The sequence below is a fragment of the Suricata suricatta genome, chromosome 14 (assembly GCF_006229205.1).
Source record: "Suricata suricatta isolate VVHF042 chromosome 14, meerkat_22Aug2017_6uvM2_HiC, whole genome shotgun sequence".
Classification (NCBI taxonomy): domain Eukaryota; kingdom Metazoa; phylum Chordata; class Mammalia; order Carnivora; family Herpestidae; genus Suricata; species Suricata suricatta.
In genome coordinates this window covers 60,173,381-60,189,126 of record NC_043713.1, presented here as the reverse complement: position 1 = coordinate 60,189,126, position 15,746 = coordinate 60,173,381, and the positions used below count along the sequence as shown (strand labels likewise).

The 15,746-nt window shown below is 48.1% G+C and overlaps 1 long non-coding RNA gene across 1 annotated transcript; it reads right to left on the bottom strand.

Annotated features, from left to right (window-relative positions):
* Nucleotides 1-586: 586 nt before the first annotated feature.
* LOC115277973 lies at nt 587-12,468 on the bottom strand. The gene is made up of 2 exons (XR_003902614.1): nt 12,416-12,468; nt 587-1,560 (listed from the first exon to the last, which is right to left on the bottom strand). It is a non-coding gene; the product is annotated as an uncharacterized LOC115277973 (long non-coding RNA).
* Nucleotides 12,469-15,746: the final 3,278 nt, after the last annotated feature.

Here is a 15,746-nt window from a genome sequence, read left to right as displayed (position 1 = left end):
AATTTGCCTCTTACTATGAAGTTGAGCATCTTTTCACAGGGTTAATGGCCATTTCCTTTTTTGCCTTTTCTGGGAACTAAGTCCTCAAGCCCATTTTCCCAGTGGGTTGTTTTCCTGGTCTTAAAGCTCTTTATATATATTAGAGAAATCAACGCATTGTTAGGAGTTGCAAATATTTTTCCCAGTTTGTCATCTGTATTTTGCCTTTGTGAGTAGACTCAGGAGACACACTTCTTAGCAACCTAGTCTTGAGACTTGTGTCATTCTTAGGTTTCCTCCACTCCATGATTATCAAACTATTTCCCCCGGTTCCTTTCCAGATGTCATGTAATTTTGTTTTGATTTACATTTTTGCTCCTTCTGGAATCTCCCCTGTGTTAGGTCTGAGGTATGTTTCCATCTATTTTTTTAATCCTTTTTTTAAAAGTAGTCTCCATGCCCAATGTGGGGCTTGAACTCACGACACAGGTGTTGAAGAGTTACATGCTCTGAGCCAGCCAGGCACCCCTAATCCATTTTTAGTGTGGATACCACCCACCTGTCTGTCCCCTCAATTTAAGTTGGTTAAATTATCCAACTTACCCCATTGATGAAATGCCACTTTTATTCCCAATGAAATCCCCTTCGTGCCTGGGTACAAAAGATTTTGATTTGACAAAGAACCAGATGGGTTCACTGGATTTCATTTATAACAGACAAGAGCTTGGGGGCAGTCTGCAAACAAGGGGGAAAGTTGTCCTGACCCTACCGAGGCCCTCCCTCCTCCAGCTGCTCCCTACTGCTCTCAGTTTCCCCCACAGCTTGCCTTCCCACCTGCCATATGTCCACCTTTCTGGTCTTGCTGTCCTGGCAGGACTTTGTCCATCATGCCCACTAGATAGCCTGCAGGAGTGCCAGGACCTCAGATGTCAGGAGGGCTATGTGGACAAAGTGTTCTCACACCACATCAATGCCATCAGCAATAAACAAAGAAGCTGCAACAAATTCCAAAGTTTTCAACTTGGCTTATGAATGAAGAGCTCTTGCTGGTGCCGGGTTCCTCCTCCCTTCCACCAGCAGGGGAGGCAATGCCCATCTGCAACTGTAACATGTGATCCTCAAAGATGGTATGAATTTCAAGGTATCCTGGACTGACTTGAAGTAGGGGGAAAAGAGCAATGTGATGTCAGGACCTCCCACACAGGAAAATCAGATGAACCTTTGTCAGAAACTCCAATTCTTCTCTAGGACACTTGACTTTTCAGGTGGTGAGTATCCTCTTTTGTTCTCTGATAATTCAGAGGATAATATTCTTGTTCATAAAATAAGGCCATTATCTTTTCGTTTGAAGAAAAATGAAAAGACCCGTCGGATTTAATCCTTTAGACTCTTTTTAAAATTCTGGTGAATACCCAGACTTCAACTCCAACAGCGGGTCTGGAGGGAAAGGGAACCAGGAACCAGACCTCTTCCGGTGAGCACACAGCTCTGGAGAAGGATGTGAATGAATCTGCCACCCAGGAGGTGGGCTGATGATGCGCAGGTGACATTGCTCCTGAGCAAGCTGTTCAGGGAGCCAGACTGAAGAGAAAACAACAAGAGAAAGCAGCCAGATAAGAGGTGGAAGAATCTTCGCTTCGACCTCCATTCAGACTGTAACAGATAAGCCCTAGCCTTCTCCCACAACACGCCCAGGGTGATAATGCTTCATAGCGAAAGGTGAGTGGCTCTGAGCCTTTGAACCCCATCAATCCACAGATCTCCTCCTCTCTCAGCAAAGTATGAATGGGGGCTAGGAAAGGTTCTGGAAGGGAGCCCTGCTCCTTGGAAAGGAATGAATCCTTCAGTGATGGGGTGATTTCTTAGTGAGTTGCTGCCAGGCAAAACGAAAGACAGCTGCAAGGCAGAGAAGAGAGTTCAGTCCTTATAACAGTCTCTCTGTTGCCATTTCAAAGATCACCTGTGTGTGGACATTAAGGATGCTGGTGATCATGATTAGATGAAAAGCCAGAGAAGGACATGAAGGGTGTGAATTTATACAAGTTTAACATTTGAGCCCGTGGGGAGTCACTCTACTAGTGTATTTACCAAACCTCAAGACAAGGAATATTTAGAAAATACACATGGAGTATGGATGCAGAAACAGACATTTTTCAGAAAAAGATATGACTTTACAGATACCATCTAGAATATGGCTTCACACATACAAAGAAGAAAGATGGTCTGGGGTCAGGGTAAAGGAAACATGCAAACAGCAGATAAGTTGCCCTGTACCTAGGAATAGATCCAAGATGTACAGAATTCTAGAAAAGTAACACACAGGGCGGGGAGGGGGGGTAACTAAAGAACTAAATAAACGGACGGACCATTTATTGTAACAATGCGGCCTCTCCCCAGTCTGGTTTATGATTCAACACTGTCCCAATAGACATTCCATACCATTCCATTCCCTTTTGATGGAATTTGAGAACCCAAGTCTACCGTTCACATGAGAATCCAAAGGACCAAGAGAAGCCAAAACATTTTCTGAAAGAAGACAGGATAGGAGGACTTCCTTTCCCCCTGTCAGGATTTGTTATTAAGTTACTTGATCAAGGCAAAAAGAAATCAGCACGGGGTAGACAACAGAAGGATGGAAAGAGAAATCCCAGAAACAGAGCTTTCCATACACATACGGACATGGTATGTGATCAGGCAGCGCTGAAATCTGCGTGAAAGGAAGCACTGTTCATTTACGGCTGCTGGTTCATAGCGACTACCGTACCACACGGTCAGAAATATCAAGCGGGGTTCCCATTTCACATCCACACAAAAACCAGTTCTCCATGAATTAATTAAAAGCCATAAGAAAATATAAAGCTCTTAAAAGAGAATATCATCTTAATGATTTTTTAAATGTTCATTTATTTGAGAGAGAGAGAGAGAGAGATCATGAGTGGGGAAGGGACAAAGAGAGAAACAGAATCCGAAGCAGGCTCCACGCTCAGAGCTGTCAGCACGGAGCCCCACACGGGGCTTGAACCCACGAACTGTGAGATCATGACCTGAGCCAAAGTTAGACACTTAACCGACTGAGCCACCCAAGTGCCCCTCATCATAATGATTTCTTAAATGAGATACACAAAGCACATATGACTAAGGAAAAATGAACACATTTGACCTTACATTAGTAAAACACCATAGACAGAATGAAAAGCCACACCAGCTTTTGCAACTCATATGATTGACAAAGGGCTTGTATCCAGAACATATGTTTTAAACCCTTACAATAGACAACCCAATAAAAAATTACCATAGGACTTTAGAAGTCACTTCACAAAGCAGACTATCCAAATGCAAAAGGTGCTCAGCCTTAGAAAACAGGGACATGGGATTAAAGCCACCCCAAGATACCACTAACCACCCGTCACATTGGCTATAATTAACACACCCACAATCCCACTCTTAGGTATCTATACCCTAAAGAAACTCGTATCTGGAAAACAACCCGGATGTCCACCAAGAGTAGGATGGATAAATAAATTGTGGTGTATTATGGTGTGGATCACTATGCAGTGGTGAAATGAAAAGCTGTAGATATTCCATGGATGAATCTCACCAGCATGGAATGTTGAGCACAAGGTGCAATATACATATGATAAATATTCATTTATTTAAAGTTCAAAAATAGGGAATGCTGAACTTAATTGTTAGAGGTCTGTGCCTCAATGGTAAAACTGTGATGGAGGTTAGGAGACCTCACACTCTGAAGAGTGGGCTCCCTGGTGATGGGGGAGGGCAGAGACTGGGGTAGGTTCCCGGAGGTGATGGCTTACTGCAGTGGTATGTTTTCTCCTCCCTGTTCTCACGAGTGTCTGTGTTACATTTGTTAAACTGTTACGCATTTTTCTACGTGTATGTTGCACTTCTATGATAGCACACACACAACACAACAAAGGGAAGAGCAGACAGTGGCGGCGTCCAACAACCGTATCCCTCTGGGACCTCGCCCCCCCCTAAGGCCTTGCTATGGGCCTCCACTTCGCTGCCCTCTCCCTGCCCGACCCCCAGTCTCCCTGAGTTTACTGCTACCGGTGTTCCTGCAAGGGTTGGGGGGCCCTTCGCCCTCATCTCCTCACATTGACCTGTGAGGTTAGGCTTTACATCATGGAGAAACCCTCCAGGACCCCCTCTACACCCCTGAACTGCTTGGCTTGACCCTTCTGGGCCTGCTCTGCAGTGTATTGCTGCCTGCCCTCTGGTACACGCCTAGACCCCCACAACCATGGTAGAGCCCTTGATATTGGACTTGGATGAAGGTGGTCTTCTGTTTAAGCCTCCCCATCCCAATATCTTGCTCACGGGCTTTGAGCTTTGAGTCCACACCAGTGAAGGCTTTGGGGTTGCCTGGTATGTTCATGGAGCCTTCATGGGGACCACACTGGCTTCTGGCCTTGGTTGTGGCCCACAGTGTTTTGGTGCCATAAGCAGTCCAGGGAGTGGCTTTTAACTCCTGGTGAGAGTCTCTACTCTGTTGCACAAGCAGTCAGGGTTTGACCTTGGCAGCCCAGGGTGGTGCTTTGTGGGGGAGGCGGGGAGTCACAAGTTCACAGCTGTGCTCTTCAATGAGTGAGGCCTTAGCAGGTCTCGGCTGCTGGGGTTTGGTGAGCAGAGGCAGGCCTCAAGAGAACCTTGGCCTCTTACAAACAGTGAGGCAGAGGCGGCTCCAGTGGGCTTGCCGAGGGAGGGCAGGGTGGAGCGTGTTCTTGGGTAGGTCAGGTGTAAGCACTTTCAGCTGCAAAGGCACAGGGGGTTGTAGTACAACTGGGTGGGAATCTTGGGCCACCCAAAGGGAGGTGGTAACTGATGAGTTCCTGCCAGAACAGGGGCTGTGGAGGGTCCCTCCTGCACCCTCCAAATACATCTGTGGCTCTCAACGGTTAGTCCCCTGGAATTAGAGGAGACCGATGCGCCCACGGAAGGGTGGTAGTTTGTTAATGGACAAAAGCATGCAAAGGAATCAGGGCCCTTCGGAGACCATGCCACCATCTTGCACGGAGATAGAAAAGCACCTCCCTGAAATCACTGCATGCCCAAAAGCTAGCAAGGCCGTGTGAAATCTTGTGCTGGGAGCTGTCTGTCCCAGGGAGTTGGGTTTCTCGGGAGATCCAGAAGGAACTGGAATAGTTTGAAAAACATGCCACAATCCAGAACAGGAGCAGTGGAAAATGAGAGAGGCCAGCTTTGGAAGAGGAATGAATGTCTTTCGAGTATGAGCTGTTAGACGACAGGGAAGCTCCCTGCTGGAAAGGGAAGGCAGAGGTTTGGGAAAGACGCAAGACACCCCCCACCCCCACCCCACCCCCTGCCTGGGAGCCAGGTGACCCAGAACACTCTTGAGGGATTGGCTCACACCACAGACGGGACTCTAGAAGATCCAGAAGCCATCCCATAAGCCTGGAAGCTTCAGCCTGGCTGAAGAGGCCATAGGGGATTTGAGTAGATTTAAGAACCCAAGACCAGCATCAAATACTGAGATTTGGCATGCATTTTGGGTGGGCAATCCCCATTCCCTTAGGCAGAATGTTTTAAAAGGTATGGGGTAGACTCAAGGAAGGCTCTGCCAAACCCTCCCTACCAGAAGAAGGCTGACCCAGGCATCTGAGGCGAGCTGCTGGCAGAGTGGCCACCAGCCAGCATTGAGTATTTCAATAGTAGATACTTGTGATGAACTTGAGATTGACTGGTTTTTCTTTCTATAGCCATGGGAGACCCCAAGAGACAAAATCTAGGGGAATATGTCAGAAAAAGTAAAAGTTTGGGTCAGAGAGCAAAAAGCAAAAGGAGGGAAGGTACTGGAAGCCAACAAAAATAGGTAGCCCTCTGTGTGATGAAGAAAAGGGATTTTAAACCAATGTCAGGAGCCAACACAGAACAACTGCTAGGTATTCAGCTGAGCCATCCTGGAGCCACCGGCCAGAAATAGTGTGAGGAAGCAACCCCGTGGAGATGGATGCTGGCCCACTGGAGACTGGCAGAAATAAATCCTGCTCAAAGCCAGGAGCATCCCACATGGAGGACAGCTTGTGTCCTGAGAACCAACGGGACAGAGAGCAGCTGCTCCCTGGCTCTCAGTTCTGGAACCTGCTCCAGGCAGGACCTGCCCACATGGGCTGGGAGTTGACCACTGGGCAGAGCTCGGACTTGGACACCATGTCACTAGGCAGAGCTCAGCACTGGGCACACAGAGGGAAACAGAAACGACAAGGTTTCAAGCATACTGGAAGAAAGAAGATATGAGACCCAATGGAGTGACACAGATGGCTCAGAGAGAAGTTGTTCCCTGCCCCACCCAACGTGGTTGACTGGGCTTAAAGTTAACTCTCCATTGGGTCAAACTCCCAGAGCATGGCATCTGGGCCATCATGCTCTTTTCTAGCCACTTTCTGTCAGCTGTCAGGGCATTTTTACCAGGATCTTGAGGTAGTAGAAAGAGGTGCCCACACGGGGCTGAGCACTGGATTCTGGGGACAGCTAGTGCCCAGCAGACTGCCCTAGGGATTTCCCTGTGGCAGGCAGGGCTATGAGGATGTCACCACCTGCTTCATCCTTGTTAACTCAGGATCTTTTAAAAGCAAAGTACATGAGAGGCTAATTAAAATGCTGAGATGTGGAGCAGGACCCTATTCCTGGAGCCACCCAGCCCTCCTATGCCTGCTGGGTGGGTGAGTGAATAGACATGGAGCCTTGGCCAGTTAACACCAACTGGCCTTTGACAGACAGCTAGCAAGTCTTATGGTGAACACTTCAGGCTTTAATTATTTTACCTTATTAAGACTTTCAGGTTTGTTTCTTTCTTTTTAAATTAATTTTTAAAAACATTTTAAATGTTTATTTCTGAGAGAAAGAGACAGAGTGCAAGCAGGGGAGGGGCAGAGAGAGAGGGAGAGAGGAAGACACAGAATCTGAAGCAGGCTCCCGGCTCTGAGCTGTCAGCACAGAGCCCAATGCAGGGCTCGAACCCACAAATTGTGAGATCATGACCTGAGTTGAAGTCGGCTGCTTCACCAACTGAGCCACGCAGGTGCCCTTTAATTTTTTTTAATGTTTATTCACTTTTGAGAAAGAGAGAGACAGAGCATGAGCAAGGGAGTGGCAGAGAGAGATAGAGACACAATCCAAAGCAGGCTCCAGGCTCTGAGCTGTCAGCACAGAGTCCAACTTGGGGCTCAAACTCATGAACAGCAAGATCATGACCTGAGCTGAAGTCAGACACTTAACTGACTGAGACACTGACGTACCCCCAGTTTTTATTTCTTTGAACTTGAACCCAAAAGGGCAGGGAATTTAGTTTTTTTATTTGAATGAATTTCACCCTAGGAAATTCATAACGAGAGAGGGCATTTCTATGTGACTTATCTTTGTCTTTTTATCTCTTTGCAGAACCTCTGAGACAAATTTGGACTTTGACATTGGACCTAATTTAGGATGGGAAAGAGTAGGGAGAGAAGTCCTAGTTTGGGGTCCAATGTGCCCTTGGAGTTCAATAACACTGGTTTCTCACCCATCCCAAGGTCTTGGAGGGGGAACTTAAACGCCCAAACTGAGCGTTGATTGAAAGGGTCACGGCCTCCCCTTCCCTGGAGGACCTTTTCCCTCCCCACCCAGCCTCACCCTCCACTCTGCTCAGTGAGCAGCAGCAATATCATAGACCCATGAGTTTGGGAAAAGAAAGTAGACAAGCTCATTTCAGCTTCTTTGGGTCCTGTTCTTGGGTTCTGGCCTGCCTTGCCATGTGGGTGCCTAGCAGTGCCCACTCTCTGATTGGGGGTGAAGCAGAGCAACTTCCAGCTTGTGAGGGTCCCTCTCCATCACCCCAGAACCCCAACAGGCTGCTGAGGAGCACCTCCCCTACCTGACTGGATGTATCCTCACACTCCCTGTCTGGCTTCCTCCTCATCCTCAACGCCGCGGTCCGCTTCTGCTTTGCTCCCCCAACCTCTGTCAGCCCATCCCCAGACCCCAACGCCCATTTTCCTGGCTGGAAATGAATCCCAAACTATTGGCTAAGTTTTCTTCTTTTTGTTTTAAGGGGCTCACTCTGTACATACTGAAAGAGGCAGAATATGTTCAAACAGTGGAGGCAGTGGGGATATTCACACAGGATAAGAGGAGCTAGCCCCAGGGATCATCTGGAGGAAAATCAACCACAGAAACACTGCACAGGCCTAGGATGCAGCTGGGTCCTTGGGCAGTGGTGACACCTGGATCTGTCGACCTGGGCCTGGAGCCTGAAGTGGACCTTCAGTTTTGCAGCCCCCTGCTGAATTGGTCCCTTTGGTTCCTTGATGCCTGGCCCAGCCCTGCCTAGGGCCTCCCTGTCACTGCCTCTGCTGACTGTCCTCCTGCATATACTTTTTGGGAGGAGCGTTTGTTATCCCGGTCTCCTGCACTCCCACCCCCACCCCCCACCCCACCGTCCCTTTCCCTGTACCTCCTTGGAGAAGCAGGTTGGGCTACCCTGAGAGCTGGCGTCTGGCTAGAGAAAAACTCCTCAGTTTTCCAGGCTTCTTCAACAATGGGCCTTGGCCAGTGAGGGCAAAGGCCTGGAGCACCCACAAACTGAGCTCAGAGTTTCTGACTCCTCAGCCAGCACTCTCTAGTGGCACCCACCTGCACCAGGGTGGGGAAGATTGTCAAGCGGGGCCACTCCGCCTAAGGCAGGGTCAGCTTTGAGTAAAGGCTAGGGCGATTTTCCCAAAGAGGCAAGGCCCAGGCCTGGGTCCAGAGCCTCTAAGTCTGCTTTCTGCCTTTGGCCAAAAGGATTATGAGAGGGTCCTATGTGAGTCCCCTTTCCCAGTTTCCCAAGCAATTTCCTAGCGTTATCCTCACAACAACCTTGTGGGGTACGGATTAGCAGCTCTACTTTAAAGGGGAAACTGGGGCCCAGAGAGGTCAAGTAGGAGGCTTCCCCCAGTGTCACACAGCAAGTTAATGGACAATATGGGCCTCTAGCACAGCAGCAGCAGGGAGAGCCCTCCCTCCCCTCGGCAGCTCTGCACCCTCCTCCCACTGCCCTCCCTTCCAAGCCACCAAAAGCCTTCCCATCTCCCCCCACCCATTTTTTCCCAATTCCTCTTCTATGCTTTTTCTCTCCCATTTCCCCTCTCCTGCTGACAAGCATTTTTTATACTTGTGGATGCACAAGTTTTCTATGGTTCAACAGTCCTGCTTTAGGACAGGCAGGGAAGACAGGAGCTGTCTGGGACCCTAATTGGCTCTTCTGGCCCCCACCCTTTCAAGAAGAGCACCTGTGGTTCAAAGGTCAGCTTGATCATTTCCTCTTGTGCAAGAGAGGGCAGAGTGGGCTTAGCAGGGAGACCCAGCTGCAGGGTGGCTCCCTCTTCCTGTCCAGAGGAGGATACTTTGGGTGGGGGTGGGGATGTCAAATCCCAGGAGCCTCCCTGCTGTGTGTGTGGCAGGTGGGGCCAGAGGGATAGCTTATATGTCAACAAAATTTGCCAACGTGGAGAGTAAACCAGCCAGCGCCGGGGATCCTTCAAAGGCTTTTGCTAGCTTCCCTTGAACTCTCCAAGGGCTAACCTTGAGCCATGCTGCAGTTATTCAGGGCAGAGGTGTCAACATTCCAGGCCTCTTGTTTGCCCTGGGAGGGGCCCTAAGAATACTTTCACAGTTGTGTGTTGGGAAATTTGCAGAAATTATTTTTACACGCTGGTTGAGGAGTACCTAGAGTTTCCACTGCAAATTCTGTCACACATGTCTTGTGGGCATTTTTAATATACCTGTGGGCATTTTGAATGTGGCTAAGGGGGAACGTAAAATTGGGGGGAATCCCTAATGCATGGGTTGAGTGGGATTATTCATGTGCTTTGAAGTCACTTGTGGATCTAATTAATTACAGTTATTTTAGTGCATAAATGGCTTCCAGAGGCACTTACCTGCCAAAGGAAATATGGAATTATCTTTTTATTCACCTTGTAGGAAATATTAGAAAATCATTGTCACATAAAAAGGTCATCTGCTATCAAAAAGTATGGGAGTAAGGAGTATTTTAAAGGTGAAGGCGTCTGGCAGTTAATGAAAATGTCAAGGTATTTTTCTTGACTTCATGGTGATTGTGGTATTTGTTTTTGAAATGTGTAATTTCTTTTCTTGGTCTAAAGAATTGCTTTATATAAAAAAGAATTGCTTATCATTTTGAGTGTGTTGATAATCGGTTTTCTGTTCAGCCTCTTTTTCCAACCACCTCTTCACTCACCGTCTTCAACTCACCGTCCCCCAGTGCTTACTGGTTACTCTCTTATCAGCAACTAATGGGGCCCCCCCCACCCCCTGCCAAACTTTCTCCATGGCTCAGTTCTCATGCCACACCATCTGCTGCTCTCTAGAACTGAATATCCCACTTAGTGCATTTAAACCATAATGTAATGTAATAGCTTCCTACTCCTAGGCTTACGGATCCCTACAAATCATCATCTCCAAGTAATACGTGAGGAAACTGAGGCCCAGGCCAAAGCTAAGACCGAAGGAAGTGACTGTGTTGAAAAGTGACAGCAATGACATGAGGGATGAGGTCAAGGCAGGTTGTGAGGTCAAGAGAATTGCAGTGCTTTGTCCCAGGGCCATTCCAGTTGGTGACAAAATAACTGTCTCTAACAGATTCCCAGCCATGGGTCCTCCACCACAGCAGAGGCTTCCTTCAGGAACCGAAAATGCCTTGATTTATGTGGTTTCACTCATAGGCCATCTTAGCTCTACTTAAGCAGGAAAGCTGAAATGGCTTGCCCAGGATCACTCAGCTACTAAGTGACAGATCCAGCTTTCAAATCTAGGCCTCTGGGCTCAGCAGGGCCAGGGAGAATGAGGGCAAACAGACTGGCAATCAGTCAAGCTGGCCTGGCACTCCTGGCAAATGGACAATGAGGAGAACAGCAGGAGCAGGTGGGCTCCAGCCCCTTCTTTTCCCAGTGGCTCCCCAGGCCAAATGGATGGAGGTTTCTGGTACTACATCCTTGCATTTGACGACGCCTCGACCCATTAAAAGCACTGTCAGTGTCTCACTAGGTCTCTGTAACAACCTCAGGAGGGGGCAGAGCTGAGATTATTTTACAGATGACAAAGCAGCCTCAGAAAACTTTGGGAGCTCAATAGCCTCCCCATCCGGATATTCCCTGGCATACTCAGCCAGCAATGTGACCTACAGGCACAGGGGCCATTCACCTAATATTATAGCTGATTCCATAGGGAAATGTCTGCCGTCATCCTCCCTGAGGGAGGTGGGCTGAGGCTCGGAGACACACTGGCAAAGGATGGACAAAGCATGAACAAATACAGGCCCAGAGGAGGTCAAGCCCAAGAAGTGGGTCCCATGTGAGGTCATATTGACAAGAATTACTGAGAGAGGTCTTCTCTTGACCCCCTAGTCTTGGTCCATTTGATCCACCATACTCAGAATCCATGAAACGGGAAGATATCTTCATGACACAGATTTCTCTTAAAATCATTGTCTAGTTCTCACCAGGCTGGGTGCACATGGTGTTTTTTCCCTCACCTCCCACTGGCATCCCTTCCTTACATTGCCACTGTCCATCTGACCCTTTGTCTTTCCTCTTCTATGAGAAGGGAAGTCTCCCAAAGGAGACTTGGGAGTGGTCTTGGGGGTGGTTAAGAGGGAGGTTTAGGCACCAGAAAGAGCTGTGGTCAAACTTCCAATTATATGTAAAAGCAACCTCTGAGGTCTCTTCCTGTTCCAGAACTTGACTCAGGTCAAAAGAGCCCCCTCCCTCCTCTCCCTGACCATTCTTTCCCTACCCCAACTTGTTCATAAAAAATATGGACCCTCCAAAAAGTAGTAGGAGTCTATTATGGTTTGTTCCATGATCGGGTTTATAAGGCTAGGGAATGATGCGATAGACTTCATCTTCGCCAGGAGACTGCTCCATCTCTGTCTCTTCCATCACTCCCTTTCCCCTTTCACCTTTTGAGTACCCCCCTCCTCAAGCCTTCCTATCCTCCCTTCTCCTTCCTTCCCTCCTGGACCCTGCTGTTCCTTCTACTAGACCCTTGATCTGAGACTTTGGACTCTCAGCTGAAGGCCTGGAGGGGCTCTCTTCCCTCGCCCAGTGGGCATAGCGAAAGTCATCTGCCCCTGCCTTCTGCTCAGGATCTGAAACAACCTAGGGCCGCCAGACCCTTCCCTTCCTGCCCTGGAAGCCTTAGCACTTTGCAAGCTCCTCACTCTCGGGTGGTTTTCCCGACTTTTCCCTTCAGTCTCAGGGGCCGCCTGGCAATAATGGAGCCACTCGGTGCCCTCAGAAGGCCCTGGGCACCGTGGTGGCTCCGACCCGCGTGCGCCCCCCAGCCGTTTGCCTCGGGGGCCTGTTGCCAAGACAACCCACCCTCTACCGCCCCCAAGTTCCCAGCATGCTCAGCTCACCGAGCCGCGCGCCGAAACCGGGACCGCCGGCTTACAGAGCAGGCCCAACGAGCTCCCGGCGCACTCCGCGCGGGGGCGGGGCTGGAGGGCCCGGCGCGGTCCGCTAGCCTGTCAGCCGGGCGGGCCGAGTGCACTCGCTGAGCCGGTCTAGTGGGCAAAGTAGGGGCTCATAAAATGCTCCACCGATGGCCAAGCTTGAGGCAGGCATCCAGGAGGAAGTTTATCTGGCTTGATTTTTACTTTTGCAATGACCTTGTTGTTAGCATCATGATTTACATTTGTTATAAGGAATACGGGACAAGTACTGTATCGTACGGTAGAAGTACTGGTGGCTGGTGGATCCTCCCGCTTGGGTCAGGCTGAAATGACACCCCACCCCCCACCCCCCAGCCCTTACACTTCAGCCTCTAAGGAGGAAACCATGCTGGGGGATCTGGCGATTTACAGTTGTGTAAGTGTTTACTAGAAGGAGTTAGATCATGCCGCCCCAGAATGTGCCACTCTGACATATTGACTAGATTTGAATTAGACACTCAACTGAAATGCAAAAAAAATTGATGGGATGTGGACCAGGAGGAAATGGTCAAAAAGAATTCTCGAGACGTTTCAGTGCAAACATCTTCCCCCCCGACCCCCAAAAGTAAAATAAACATTAAGAAATGTGTAACCATACCACTGAGTGAGGGGGGTATAGACAATGATTTTTCATTATACCTGGGTAGTGATTTTTATTTTTAAAACTGTACCCTTATTTCTGTGTGTCTTGAGGAGAAACAACAAACACACCAACCCCATGATTTCATGATTATTATTGCTTAGGCCAAGACTATAGAGGGTTGACTATTGGAATAAATATTAGATAAAAAAATAATAAGGTATAGGACAAAAATCTTGAAAGTGATATTTAAATAACTGGGATTGGTAAGCATTATTCTGGAAGGAGTAAAAATGGTGACCCAAAAAAAATCTTGGGGTTAACTAAGGCCTTTCTAGACATAAAAAAAAAATCAGGAATCATGAAGGGTAAGGGTGAGTTGTGCAGTATCCTAGAGTTATTCAGAATTCCCCAGATGGCATCCACTGCCAATTCCCACCCATCCCCCTACCATGTTTCTCAGGAAAACACATCTGAAAACAGCATTGAAAGCATCATTTTATTTTATTTATTTTTAAAAAAATGTTTTATTTATTTTTGATACAGAGAGAGACAGAGCATGAGAGGGGGAGGGGCAGAGAGAGAAGGAGACACAGAATCCGAAGCAGGCTCCAGGCTCTGAGCTAACGGTCAGCACAGAGCCTGACGCGGGGCTCGAACCCACGAACGTGAGATCTGACCTGAGCCGAAGTTGGAGGCTTAGCCTACTGAGCCACCCAGGCGCCCCGAAAGCATCATTTTAGAGAGAAACTTGAGTATTCTCGAATTTATTTTTAAGCAAATCATTTCCCAACCGTGATATTTACTTTACCAATAGTTCAGGTTGTTTTCCAAAATCCCTGGCAATGATGGCCATCCAGCAGGGAGGCTGTGCAGTGGCTGAGACTTGCTGGTCTATGCAACCATGACAAGTAGCTGAATTAAAACCACCCTGGGTATTGAGAACCGAAACCCATACCAGAAAGGAGAGAGTTGGCTTCAGCTCTTTCTGCTATCTTGCCAACATCTGGAGGGCGGCTAAAGCGATTGACATCTGCTTTCCTAATTATGTTTCCTGCTCCCTAGAAGAAAGGCCATTTCAGGCTGGAGAAAGAAAAGCTTCTGAAGCAGCAAGGGGTGGGCTATTTCGTTGGAAGTGCACCTATTTTAACATAAATTTCTGAAGTTTTCTCATGTGCTTGGAAGCAGCAGAAGCTCTTTTCCTTTGGCAAATGCTAATATGCTAAAGGCTTTCCAGATTACCAATGGCAGGGGTTCTCACGGAAGACCACGGGTAAGATTTAGGAGGTCTGCGGATCCTGTGAAATCGTAGGCAAACCAGTGAAACCAGTGTGTGTGCGTGTGTGCCCGTGCGTGCATGTGCCTGTGCCAGCATGTTTACTGTGTGTGTATGTGTGCCTGTGCATGCATGTGCATGTGCTGTGTGTGCATGTGCCTGTGCCAGCATGTTTACTGTGTATGTGTAGCTGTGTGTCGTGTGTTTGTACCTATTCGAGCGTGTATGTGCCTGTGAGTGCTGGTGTGTGTATGTGCCTGTGCATGTGTGTGTGCATGCATGTGCCTCTGTGTGCACATGTATGTGCCCATGCGTGCCTCTGTGTGTGTGTGCCTATGTATGCCTGTGTGTGCCTGTGCATGCATGACTGCACTGAAACATCTCCCTGGGAGAAAGTCCATGGTTTTCACAGACTGTCAAAAGTGCTGGTTCGGGTTTTGTCAGCTGTTTGTAGCTTCAGTGATAAGGCATCTTCATGCAGAAGGGAAAAAAGAGTATGTCAAGAGTGCAGAAAAGGGGCGCCTGGGTGGCTCAGTCGGTTAAGCATCTGGCTTCGGCTCAGGTCATGATCTCACAGTTTGTGGGTTCGAGCCCCGCGTCGAGCTCTGTGCTGACAGCTAGCTCAGAGCCTGGAGTCTGCTTCAGATTCTGTGTCTCCCCCTCTCTCTGACCCTCCCCTGCTTGCACTGTCTCTGTGTCTCTTAAAAATAAATTAAAAAGATTAAAAAAAAAAGAGTGCAGAAGGTAGTTTGAGGTGATGCTGGGCTAGAAAAGGAGTTTTAAGTAATTTTCTGTGCACTAGTTCACACTGTTGGAGAATTATAATAAACAATTGTGAGTCATTTTGCAGTTATTCCTGTTGTTGTTAAATTGATCACAACACTTCTCTAAACTGGTCCATACAGATCGCAAGTTATCATCATTACCCTGCCCCTTCCCTCCGGGTCTCATCTCTCCTACCAGATGCTAATCTCCTAAAGGCTGGAGCCCTGGCTAATTACCCAGCACATCCTCCTCTACCTCCAAAGCTGCTACTTGGTAAATACTTGCTGAAGGAATGATTGTACTTATTTTCAGGAATCAGCGGTCAAAATATCATGAGCTATGTATCCAAATGGACATGGAGTCAAATTGGATAGTCATTGGACTCCACTACATAGTCACAAGATGTTCTTGGGCTGGTTTCTTAACCATTTCCATCCTCAGTTTCCCATCTGAGAAGTGGCGGTGAGCGATCCATTTCTATGATTACTGAGATAAGTAGGTGAGTGAGTGCAGTTCACGTGTTTCACACTGTCCCCAGCATATACGAAGCACGCTACCAACCATGGTTACTGCTCTAGGAACACATTTGTTTGAAAGACCTACCCTACTTAATTGTTTAAAAATCATTTTGGGTC